The following is an 11,602-nucleotide window of genomic DNA, read 5'->3' as shown; positions in this document are numbered from 1 at the left end:
ACCCAGTACTGGGAAACACCCAAACACACTCATACACTACGGCCACTTTTAGAAATGCACTTGCAAACTTGCCTTCCTTGTTCCCTTGAGGGAATCCCAGCCACCATTTATCAAGTGAATGAGGGAAGTTTACATGGACATACCCTCGATCCCTCGAATTTTGACCTAGGGAGCGAGTCGTCTTCATATGTCCACTACAGCACCTAGAATGTCCCAGAATGCAATGTGATTGTGATGTCTTAAGGGTTTAAGGCACTCTATTTAAACCATTTCAGATGCTCCACCAGTAGTAGACACTTGACATATGGTGCATTCCAAAAGGGATGTACAGTATCACCCTCCAAAGGGCACTTTGTAGTGAAGAAAATCATGGCTGCCATATTGAAATGTTACCTCAAAGCGAAGTGCTCAAAGTGGTCCACTTCTAAGGGCCCTTTGGAATGAAGGAGTTTGAAAAATACAACTGATGGACACTAAAGGACCACAGTCCACTCAATTCAGAAGGGGTCATTCCTATTTCCCTAATCCCTTCCGAGGGACCCTCAGATTAGGGCAGGACTGTCCAGTTTCATTCTGAAGTGCCTTTCAGGAGGGCGATACATCCCATTTGGGGCTGTGTTTCAGTCCACTTTTAGAAATGCACTTCCAATCTTCTCTTCCCTTGTACCCTTGAGGGAATCCCAGCCACCATTTATCAAGTGAATGAGGGAAGTTCACATGGACATACTCTCTATCTCTCGATTTTGACCTAGGGAGCGAGTCGTCTTCAAATGTCCACTACAGCACCTAGAATGTCCCAGAATGCAATGCAATTGTGATGTCGCAGTTACCAAGTGCTCAAGGGTTTAAGGCACTCAATTTAAACCCATTCAGATGCTCCACCAGTAGTAGACACTTGACATATGGTGCATTCCAAAAGAGATGTACTATACCTCCCTCTGAAGGCCACATTGGAGTGAAGAAAATCATGGCTGCCATATTGAAATATTATCTCAAAGCGAAGTGCTCAAAGTGGTCAACTTCTAAGGGCACTTGGAATGAAGGTTTTTGACAAATACAACTGATGGACACTGAAGGCCGCGATCCTTTGAGCCGGGAGGTTGTTTGGTCTCACACACTCCACTCAATTTGGAAGGGGTCATCCCTATGCTCCAATATCTTCCGAAGGACGCTCAGATTAGGGCAGGAGTGTCCAAATTCAGTCATGGAGATACAACTGTCCTGCAGAGTTTAGCTCCAAATTAGCTCCAACACACCTACCTGGAAGCTGCTAGTATGTAAGACCTAAATTAGCTGGCTCATATGTGTTTAATTGGAGCTGGAGTGAAACTCTTCTGCAAAGTGGCCCTTTAGTATAGAGTTTGGACACTCCTGGATTAGGTCATACACCAACTGGATTCCACCTAAAATCAATGACGTACATCTGTAGAGATGAGATCAAGAGAAGTTAGCGAGTCAAGGGCATAACAAATTGGACTGGAATGCAGGCCTGGAATCTTCTGTTGTTTGTGTAGCTGTCTGGATTACAGCGCCACATAGTAGACTGCTTCATTTGTAGTCAGTTTCACTAATTTTGTGTGTATGCAGACATTATGGGAGACAAGGCAAAAAACAGTTGAGAAAGTGAAAGCTTGGTGTGGCTCTACAATAGCCTCAGTTGCTTAACAACAGCAACACACCTGAACACGCCCTCTAAACAGCAAGCAGCCCAGATTCTTTTCAAAGCATGCGTCTTGAAAAAAGAGAGTTGAGGAAGTAGAACAGGTCTGAGGGTAAAATGATAATGCCACTTTCTTTGACCAGGAAATGGACTGAGAAACATCATTAGCCAGGTGGATAATCTCTCGTGGTATGTATATGTCTAAAGCTATGTGTCATATTACAGCTCATACGGTTTAATATTGATATGATTGTGTTTCAGCTGTGTATAATTCACCTGATGTGAATGGCTAAACAACTGGCTAAAGGGTTCACCTAAAGAGCCTTTTTCAGTGGTATTTAGTGCCGTGATTGTAAGGTAGATTACTTAAAAGTATTTACCTACAAATTACACCAAACTATTTGCCAAACTTTTTTGACACTTGATGGTTTTACAATGGTTTAACTGTAATTGGCTTTATAAAAGGCTTGTTAAAGTTTAATTCAGGTTGAGTTTATTTGTATAGCGCTTTTTACAATAATTATCATTCTAAAGCAACTTTATTTAGGGTACAAGTTATTACCTTACAATTAAAATGAGAAAAGAAATAGTATATAGTACACTATAAAGTACTTTTAAAACCCTTTAGAAAATCATACCAGGTGGACTGAGTGTGGATTTAATTATGCTTCTTCTCGAAAGTCTCTTTTGGGTCACTTATTCATCCAGAGAATTGATTTTATTTAATATAATCTATTTAATGTTTGCTGCACTTACAGGAACAGTTGTGAAATGCTTTCATGGACCTTGTGATCTGTGATGTTTCTCTTGTAAACCAGTTTTTCTAGTAGTGGTGTAGGATGGGAAAATATTTAGCACAGAGTAAGTCGTAGCTTAGTGTTCAGTACAGTGTACAGTACATCACCAGGTTTGGTGTGATTTCCCCCAAGGAGGACATCTGTGTTGTTGCTGGAACGACAATCCAATCAGACGATCAGATTTAAGGGATAAGCTTACAGTTTATGTTACAATTAGGCTTATAGTTTTACACCAAAACGTGGAGCCCCACATCACTCGTATAGTTGACTTGAGGGAAGTTTTTCACCTCACGGGAATCTTTCGCTCGAGTTGAATTATTTGATTTTGCAATCTAGAAGTGATTGAGGCATCGCTTCCTCTCTCTGTTTGCACGCTCTTGATGCTTATCTACATTTAAAATAATGAGTGCAAAAGATGTGATAAGTCTGTGCAGATTTCTTATTTGAGCTAGAATGATGTTGATCAGAACATACACCACAACTATCAAGTAAGGCTACTGTCGGCAGCGGAAAAGCTAAACAGTAAAAGGGACATCAAGCATGGCATAAAAACTTAAAGAATGCAAATTAATTTAATAGGGTGGCTATAACTGTGTGTGTGTGTGTGTGTGTGTGTGAGAGAATAAGAGTGTATGGGTGTTTCCAAGTACTGGGTTGTGGCTGGAAAGGCATCCGCTGCGTAAAACATATGCCGGTAGAGTTGGTGGTTCATTCCAATTTGGTACCCCCTGAAAACTAAGCTGACTAGGCTGAAGGAAAATGAATGAAATCAAGCTTAGGCAATTATCAAGTAGGCAATTGGCATCAAATCAATTAGCTTTTTTTAAAAATGTTTATGGGTGGCGCAGTTGGTAGCATTGTTGCCTGACAACAAGAAGGTCACTGGTTCGAGCCTCGGCCGCGTTAATTGCCTCAGTTGGTCAATTCTCCCTGTGTCTGCGTGGGTTTCCTCCGGGTGCTCTGGTTTCCCCCACAGTCCAAACACATGTGCTATAGGGGAATTTTTCTTCCTCCGGCAGCGCTACGACCCGTTTAGAGCCCTGGCTTCTTCCACCACTCCTCTCCAGCCTTCCCGATCCAAAGCCTGCTTTCTCCAAGCATGCTCTCTTAGGGTACTTAGATCATCTTCTACGTCATCTAACCAGCTCTTCCGTGGCGTACCAGGACGTCGCCTTCCTTATAGTTTTAGCTTGTTTGCTCTTTTAACAGTTTGTTTGGGGAGTCTCTCTAAGTGGCCCAGCCATCTTATACGGTTCCTCTTTATTTCCGTGACTAGGCTTTGCTTCGCATACATGTCTGCCACTTCTGTATTATCCCTTATCCGCCATTCACCTTGGTCAGGATTCGGTCCATAAATCCTCCTTAGGATCTTCCTCTCCCATGCGTTAAGAAGCCGTTCGTCCAGAGTTCTCAATACCCACGTTTCACTGGCATACATTACCACTGGCCATAGTTTTGTATGGTAGTTTTTCCTTGGAGAATTGGATAAGCTAAATTGTCCGTAGTGCATGAGTGTGAATAAGTGTGTATGGATGTTTCCCAGTGCTGGGTTGCTGCTGGAAAGGCATCTGCTGCATAAAACATATGCTGGATGAGTTGGTGGTTCATTCCAGTGTGGTGACCCTGGATTAATAAAGGGACTAAGCCGAAAAGCAAACGAATGAATGAATGAAAAGTTTTTGATGTCTTTTTGACATCAAGGTACCCCCCGAAATTCTCGTCAGGGTGACCCAAACCAAATCGCAATGTACTGTTATCAAACCCTCCTGTATTTTCCTGGAATTTATCAAACGAAGGTACAATCCCACCTTGTGCAACAACAGAGACTTGAACTGACGTCATGATCATGACTTTGACACTTGACAACTCGTGAATGGGAATGTCCCAGGAGGAGTTGAACATTGTTTACCCAGTCTAGTTTCCCTCTTGTCTTTGTTGTAGTTATTTCGTGAATTCATCACATTGTTTACTTTTTCTTTATCCCCTTTAAACTCCCTTTAGGATTTGTCATCACTGCCTTGTTCCCACTCACCCTGCACATGGCTTCTTCCTCTCAGAACCATAACACCGCGCAATGCTGGATGATAAAAACACCACCTTTAAAATGAGTCTGACGGAGGAGCTGAGGGGAACTACGGCCTCTCCAGAAGCCAGCTGTGTGTCTGTAAAGAGTAACACATCTATAGTTATGCCTCCTAACATCAGTGAAGGAGATGTGACCTCTGACCCCAGGTGAGAGAAATCCCTAATACCAATTACACTTCATTAAAAACGTACAAAGGGATTGATTGATTCTTTTGATTAATGCTATAGGAGGCTGAATAATCACAAAGAAGCATCTCCAGAAGCCAGCTGTGTGTCTATGAAGAGTAACACATCTATAGTTATGCCTCCTAACATCAGTGATGGAGCTGTGACCTCTGACCCCAGGTAAAACAAACAACTTATGTTTAATAGATCTCATTAAATACATGAATACAGACTGATTGAGGATTGGTTGTTGTCAGGAGGCTGAATAATCACAAACCAGCCTCTCCAAACCCCAGCTATGTATCTATGAAGAGTACTGCATCTTTAGTTATGCCTCCTAACATCAGCGATGGAGCTGTGACCTCTGACCTTGGGTAAGACAAAATGCTAATACTGAAAAACAGCATAAATACAGATTTTCTTGTATAAATCTTATCCTGAGTGATATCTTTTAAGTTGTATGAAGGACTTCTTTGGTAACATATGTTGTCCTTAACTCACTTGATTTTTATTGTGATTGAGAATTGATATTTCTCATTTGACTCAACAGAAAGAAAGATAATCTGATCCAGAGTCAGTCCAGACGAGGAGTTTGCAAGTCCAGACCTACAGAAGACATTGACTGTCCTCCACGCAGAAAGAGATGGAGACGGGGATCCAGTTCTGCTGGTTCTGCTCACTGCTTCAAAAGAGCAGACCAGCAGGAGAACTCTGTAATCCTGGAGAAATCTGTATATGATGAAGTACAGAGAGTTAAAGACCAGCACAAAACCATCATGAAGAACAAATATGAGAGATTATTTGAGGGAGTAAAACTCCAAGAGACTGAAACCCTCCTGAGCAGGATCTACACCCAGCTGTACATCATAGAGGGAGAGAGTGAAGGAGTGAATGAAGAACATGAGGTTTTACAGATGGAGAAAACAGCCAGAACAAAACACTCACAACACACTCCAATCTACTGCAATGACATCTTTAAAGAGGAGAAAGAGCAAATCAAGACTGTTCTTACTAAAGGCATCGCTGGAATCGGAAAAAACCGTCTCTGTGCAGAAGTTCATTCTGGACTGGGCCGAGGGAAAAGCCAATCAGGATGTAGATTTCATGTTTGTGCTTCCATTTCGAGAGCTGAACTTGATCAGAGATCATCAGTACAGTCTTCACAGACTTCTGCTGGACTTTCATCCTGAACTTGAAGATCTGGAGCCCAAGATTTATGAGGAGTGTAAAGTTGTGTTCATCTTTGATGGTCTGGATGAAAGCAGAATCACACTGATGTTTTCAGACGCTCAGAAAGTTTGTGATGTGACTGAGACTTCATCAGTGGCTGTGTTGATGTCAAAGCTGATGAAAGGAGAGCTGCTTCCCTCTGCTCTCATCTGGATCACCTCCAGACCAGCAGCAGCCAATCAGATCCCCTCCAAATACATCAAGCGTCTGACAGAAATTCAGGGATTCACTGAGCCTCAGAAGGAGGAATATTTCAGGAAGAGAATCAGTGAGCAGCATCAAGCCAGCAGAATCATCTCACACATCAGAAGAGCAAGAAGCCTCCACATCATGTGCCACATACCCGTCTTCTGCTGGATCTCATCCACCGTGCTTCAGAAGCTCCTGGAAGAAGATCTGAGTGCAGAAATCCCTCAAACTCTGACTGAAATGTACATCCACTTCCTGCTGATTCAGATCAACATGAGGAATCAGAAGTATGAAGAGAGAGATCCAGAGAAACTCCTGCAGTCCAACAGAGAAGTGATTGTCAAACTTGCTGAAGTGGCTTTCAAACAGCTGATGAAGGGCAATGTGATGTTCTATGAGGAGGACCTGATTGAGAGCGGCGTAGACGTCTCTGACGCCTCAGTGTATTCTGGGATTTGCACTGAGATCTTTAAGGAGGAATCTGTGATTCATCAGAGGAAAGTCTACAGCTTCATCCATCTGAGCATTCAGGAGTTCCTCGCTGCTTTCTATGTGTTTTACCATTATATAATTAAAAATGTTGACACGCTACACTTTATTGATGTATTACATAATCTGCATAAAGGTGCAGTAGATAAAGCCACTCAGAGTGAGAATGGTCATCTGGATTTGTTCCTGCGGTTTCTGCTGGGCGTCTCACTGGAGTCCAATCAGAGACTCTTACAGGATCTACTGATACACACAGAGAAGAGCTCAGAGAGCATCAGGAGAAGCACACAGTACATTAAAGAGAAGATAAGAGATGGACATGGACTCTCCACTGAAAGATCCATCAATCTGTTCCTCTGTCTGCTGGAAGTGAAAGATCAGACTCTGTCCAGAGAGATTCAGGAGTTTGTGAAATCAGACAAACAGTCAGAGAAGAAACTCTCTCCTGCTCACTGCTCAACAATCGCCTACATGCTTCAGATGTCAGAGGAGGTGCTGGATGAGCTGGAGCTCCAGAAATACAACACATCAGATGAGGGCAGAAGAAGACTGATACCAGCCGTCAGCAACTGCACAAGAGCTCTGTGAGTGTTTAAACATTTTACAGTGGAGAGACCTTTCTGAATGCCAATTCTGCTATTGTATCGATAGATCTTGAGTTTCTTTTAGGTAAAACTGAATTCTTATATATTTTCCTCTTCTTTCAGTCTTGCTGGCTGTAATCTCGCTGCTCAGGATTGTGAAATTGTGTCGTCAGTTCTTCAATCCTCAAACTGTGTCCTGAGAGAGCTGGACCTGAGTAACAATGACCTGCAGGATTCAGGAGTGAAGCTGCTCTCTGATGGACTGAAGAGTCCAAACTGTCAGCTGGAGATACTGAAGTAAGACATCCATATTTTGAAACATGATTATTTGAAGTTAGGGTTTTATACTACCTCTAAATCAAGTCATGTTTTGTCTGTCTGTACATGATCTATGTGTGTCTGTAGATTTTTAATGTGCCTGTGTGTCTGCAGGTTGTCTGGCTGTATGGTGACAGAGGAAGGCTGTGGTTTTGTGTCTTCAGCTCTGAGTTCAAACCCCTCACACCTGAGAGAGCTGGATCTGAGCTACAATCACCCAGGACAATCAGGAGTCCAGCTGCTCCAACACACACTGGAGGATCCACACTACACACTGCAGAAACTCAAGTATGTGGGCAGTAACAGAATACAAACGATCATCAGTTCGGCTGATCTAATAATAAAATAATAAACCTTTGTCTTAGGTTCTTTGAGAGTTCCTTGGCAAGGTGTTTTCTTCTGTCATTGAAAAATAATGTTTGTATTCATTTACTTTCTAGGTTGGAACATGGAGGCCATTCTAGGATCCTACCAGGATTAAGGAAATGTAGGTCTTGTTTCTCTTAAACACACATTGATCTGAGAAGAATATGCCAGGGAATGCTTAAAACAGAGTATTATTTTGAGGGCAAAAAGAAGTTGGGAAAGGTTTAGTGACAGCATACTGTTTTTAAACCTTCCAACACCCTCTTAATGCAGTAGGCAGGGTTGTAAATATATTTCGCTGCTCGCATGTACCCTCAAACATAACGATGGCAGCTGAGAGATGCCCCTTGTCACATCTTTACATTGTTTTCTGTTTGCCGTGGACAGACACCGAATGGCATCATTGTTGTCCACTAACTGTGGCATGGTAAAGTGAACATCTCATCCAATGTGTGACACCATCGAAGTCTTTAATATCTCTCCAGGGGTGATCGTACTTGTGCAGATACATTTTTCAAACTGCCGAAATGATCCCAAAAAGTTTGTTTGTTTGTGTTCAAAATAATGTCCTTTCATTTCATTCTGGGATTTAATTTGACGTATAGCAAGGCCTTAACTGCCTCTGGTCTATTGAATATTAGAAAACAATGTATTCCTGAGGTGTAACATCTATTCTGCTTAACCACAGTTTCAGCCTAAATTATTAGCACTTTCCATTCAAGAATTCACACTTAGACATTGCTTTATAATGTTAGTAGGTTTGGCACGGGGAGGACCCTGAGCTTGGAAATAATTGAGCCCAGGGCTCCCGCCTGGTCAATGATCATGTACGAGGGTTGGAGATCAGGTAGTTCTCAAGAACTCCCCGTAATCATTCAGCCTATTCCTTAATTATCAACGGCAGCCCTAGAGGAATCGACTGCCAAAAAATGAAAGTCACCAAAACATTAAGGTCTTCAAAAAATGAAGATAAGGGGGTAATGTTAGATGGCATATTTATGTCATGAGTTTTGAATGATCTGATTGGCTTGCTAATGATTACGGATGGGGGACCAGTCACGATCAATCATATCACGTGCTCCTCTCAAAATTAGTTTGTGAAACACTTATGACCGAGACCGCTGAAAGCTCATTCTGTATGTTTTCTTCTCATCTCTCTTCTTGTGTTTAGATGCGGTTGATCTCACACTGGATCCAAACACAGCGAACGCTCAACTTCAGCTTTCTGAGGGAAACAGGAAAGTGACACATATGAAAGATCCTCAGCAGTATCCTGATCATCCGGAGCGGTTCGATACTTATCCTCAGGTCCTGTGTAAAGAGACTCTGACTGGACGCTGTTACTGGGAGGCTGAATGGAACGGACGGGTGACTGGTATAGCCGTGGCATCCAGAGGAATCAGCAGGAAAGGAGTGAGTGACTGTGTGTTTGGATGGAACGCTAAATCCTGGAGTCTCTTCTGCTCTGATAATAGTTATGTTGTTTGTCATAATAATGACAGAACTGATTTATCTGCTCCTTCACCGCCCTCTAATAGAGTCGGTGTCTTTCTGGACGTGCCGTCCGGCTCTCTGTCATTCTACAGTGTCTCTGACACACACACACTCACACACTTACACACATTCAACACCACGTTCACCGAACCCCTCTATGCTGGATTCAGAGTGTATGATTTCTCAGTGTCTTTGAGCAATATCTGAACCATTTCTGATAAAACAGCTCACCTTTTATTTCAGTTCCTGCTGAGGCACTAAATGGATTTGCATAAGTGATGATTGATGTCAGGCTGAACTGCAAACAGTATAAAAATGTATTAAAATATGTCACGATTCAAATTGAGATGGAGCAGGAGTTCATGTGAATGAATCTCTGTCTGTTCTTAAAGTTCTTGTGGTATTTTCTGTTTATTCTGTGTCTGAACTAAAGTTGTCAAAAGTATTGGTACCAGTCGGTACTGAAGTTTTAAAACGCTTATTTCCCGATAATCTTTGTGCACTGTAGAGGTCTGCACGGGACTCATTTTTTAGTCCTGCTCCTGCCAGGTTTTACTCCACACCCCACCACTCCTGTTGTATATTCAGTCTTTTTTCACCTGCTGCCCACCTAGAATAATTTTCTACCTGACCAGACTGTTCCCGCTAAATTTAGATCTGGTTTCCAAAATCTCACGTTTAAATTGGGTACTACTAAAACAGATATGACAGATATGAACTGTAGGTTGTGCAAGGATTGTAGGTTAAACGTTGAGCTGCTTATTGCTCTGGTGAACAATAATCATTTCTTCTTCACTAGAGCTGGAGCTGCTACTTGAACACTCCATAACAAGCGTGTCAACTTTGTCTTCTTCTTCTTCTCTGTTATAAGCGGGTGTCAGAAGCTTAAATTTCTGTAGCGCCATCTAACGCCAAGAAGTGATTTTACATACTCATATGCTTGACGCCAGTGAAAATCGATTAGGTTTGAATCCAGAAAAATGTCTTGATAAACACTGAAGATAAACGCAAACGAAAAGCGTCCCAGGTTGTACGAGCCTTAAGACATTTTCAGAAAAGAAAAACAGTCAAATGTATTTTTTATAGATCTATCATAATCCTGCAGTAGAGGGTTAAAGTTTAAACTTTGTTTAATCCAGTTTGTTAAGGATATCACTAAATGATTAGTAGAAAGCAGAGAACTTTACTATATTATGTTTCCTCTGGAGGAATTCTTCTTTCTTTTAGCTTGACCTGAATAAAATAAAACAATTCATGAAAATCTGCTAAGGTCAATATTATTAGTTCCCTTAATTAGTAAGAAATGATTTGAAAACAAGTACAGAGAATGTTTTACCATAAAAATATGAGCAGCCTTGATAAAAAAATCAAGTCTTCATTATAAACTTAAACTGAAGTGCATTGTTTTCTTCAGAAACTGTCTTAACCAATACAATTCCAGCAGTCAGATCAAATGTGTTGAGAATGGCTCTCTCTAGTGGTGAAATGAGGCATCGCATCTCTGAGAAACACCTGTAGGAGGAACTGAGTTCTTGCTTATTCGTATCTAAACATTATTAGTTTCATAATGTATTGCAGAACACTTCTGGAGCTCTTGGGGTGGGACACAGGTAGGGTTAGGGGCAGGTTTGGTATATAGTACAATTGTATTACTGTTACATCTGCACAACTCTGGTTTGCACTCATTGCCATGTAGCCTTAAGTGTAATTGTATTGTTTACAAAGTTTTATTTTTATGTATTTTTAAATTATATTTTATGTATAATTGTATTTATTGTAATTTCTTTCTAAAATTCTACTTTTTGTATTAATATTATATGTTATATTATATGATTCTCTGTATGTCCAGTACATATGGTTAAATTGACAATATACCTGACTTATATGTGTATATGGGTGGGCTAATGTGTACAATTTAAAAAACTTTATGTACATAATAAGTAAACTAAATAATTCATTAAATTGTAAAAACAAAGTAATTAAGAACAATTCATATAAAGTGGGAGCTGTTATTATATATTTATATTAGCACACATGAACTATAGCAACTTATAATAAATATTATAGTGTTTTTGAACCATACTACTCTAAACATGCTGGGGACGGTGTTTTAACCCAAGTATTGGTTTCATAGTGTCATTTAAATTTAATTAAAATATTTAACCCAATGTCGGGTCTGTCCATATTTTTAAAAATGGGTTGTTTAGTTCAGTGTCTCCCAACCC

General features: G+C 41.0%; 1 pseudogene; it reads left to right on the top strand.

The window, feature by feature from the left end:
• Positions 1 to 1,757: 1,757 nt before the first annotated feature.
• On the top strand, positions 1,758 to 9,838 carry LOC130221863 (protein NLRC3-like; annotated as a pseudogene).
• The last annotated feature ends 1,764 nt before the right edge of the window (positions 9,839 to 11,602 follow it).

Source organism: Danio aesculapii, chromosome 1 (assembly GCF_903798145.1).
Source record: "Danio aesculapii chromosome 1, fDanAes4.1, whole genome shotgun sequence".
Lineage (NCBI taxonomy): Eukaryota > Metazoa > Chordata > Actinopteri > Cypriniformes > Danionidae > Danio > Danio aesculapii.
This window is presented reverse-complemented; position numbering and strand designations above follow the sequence as displayed.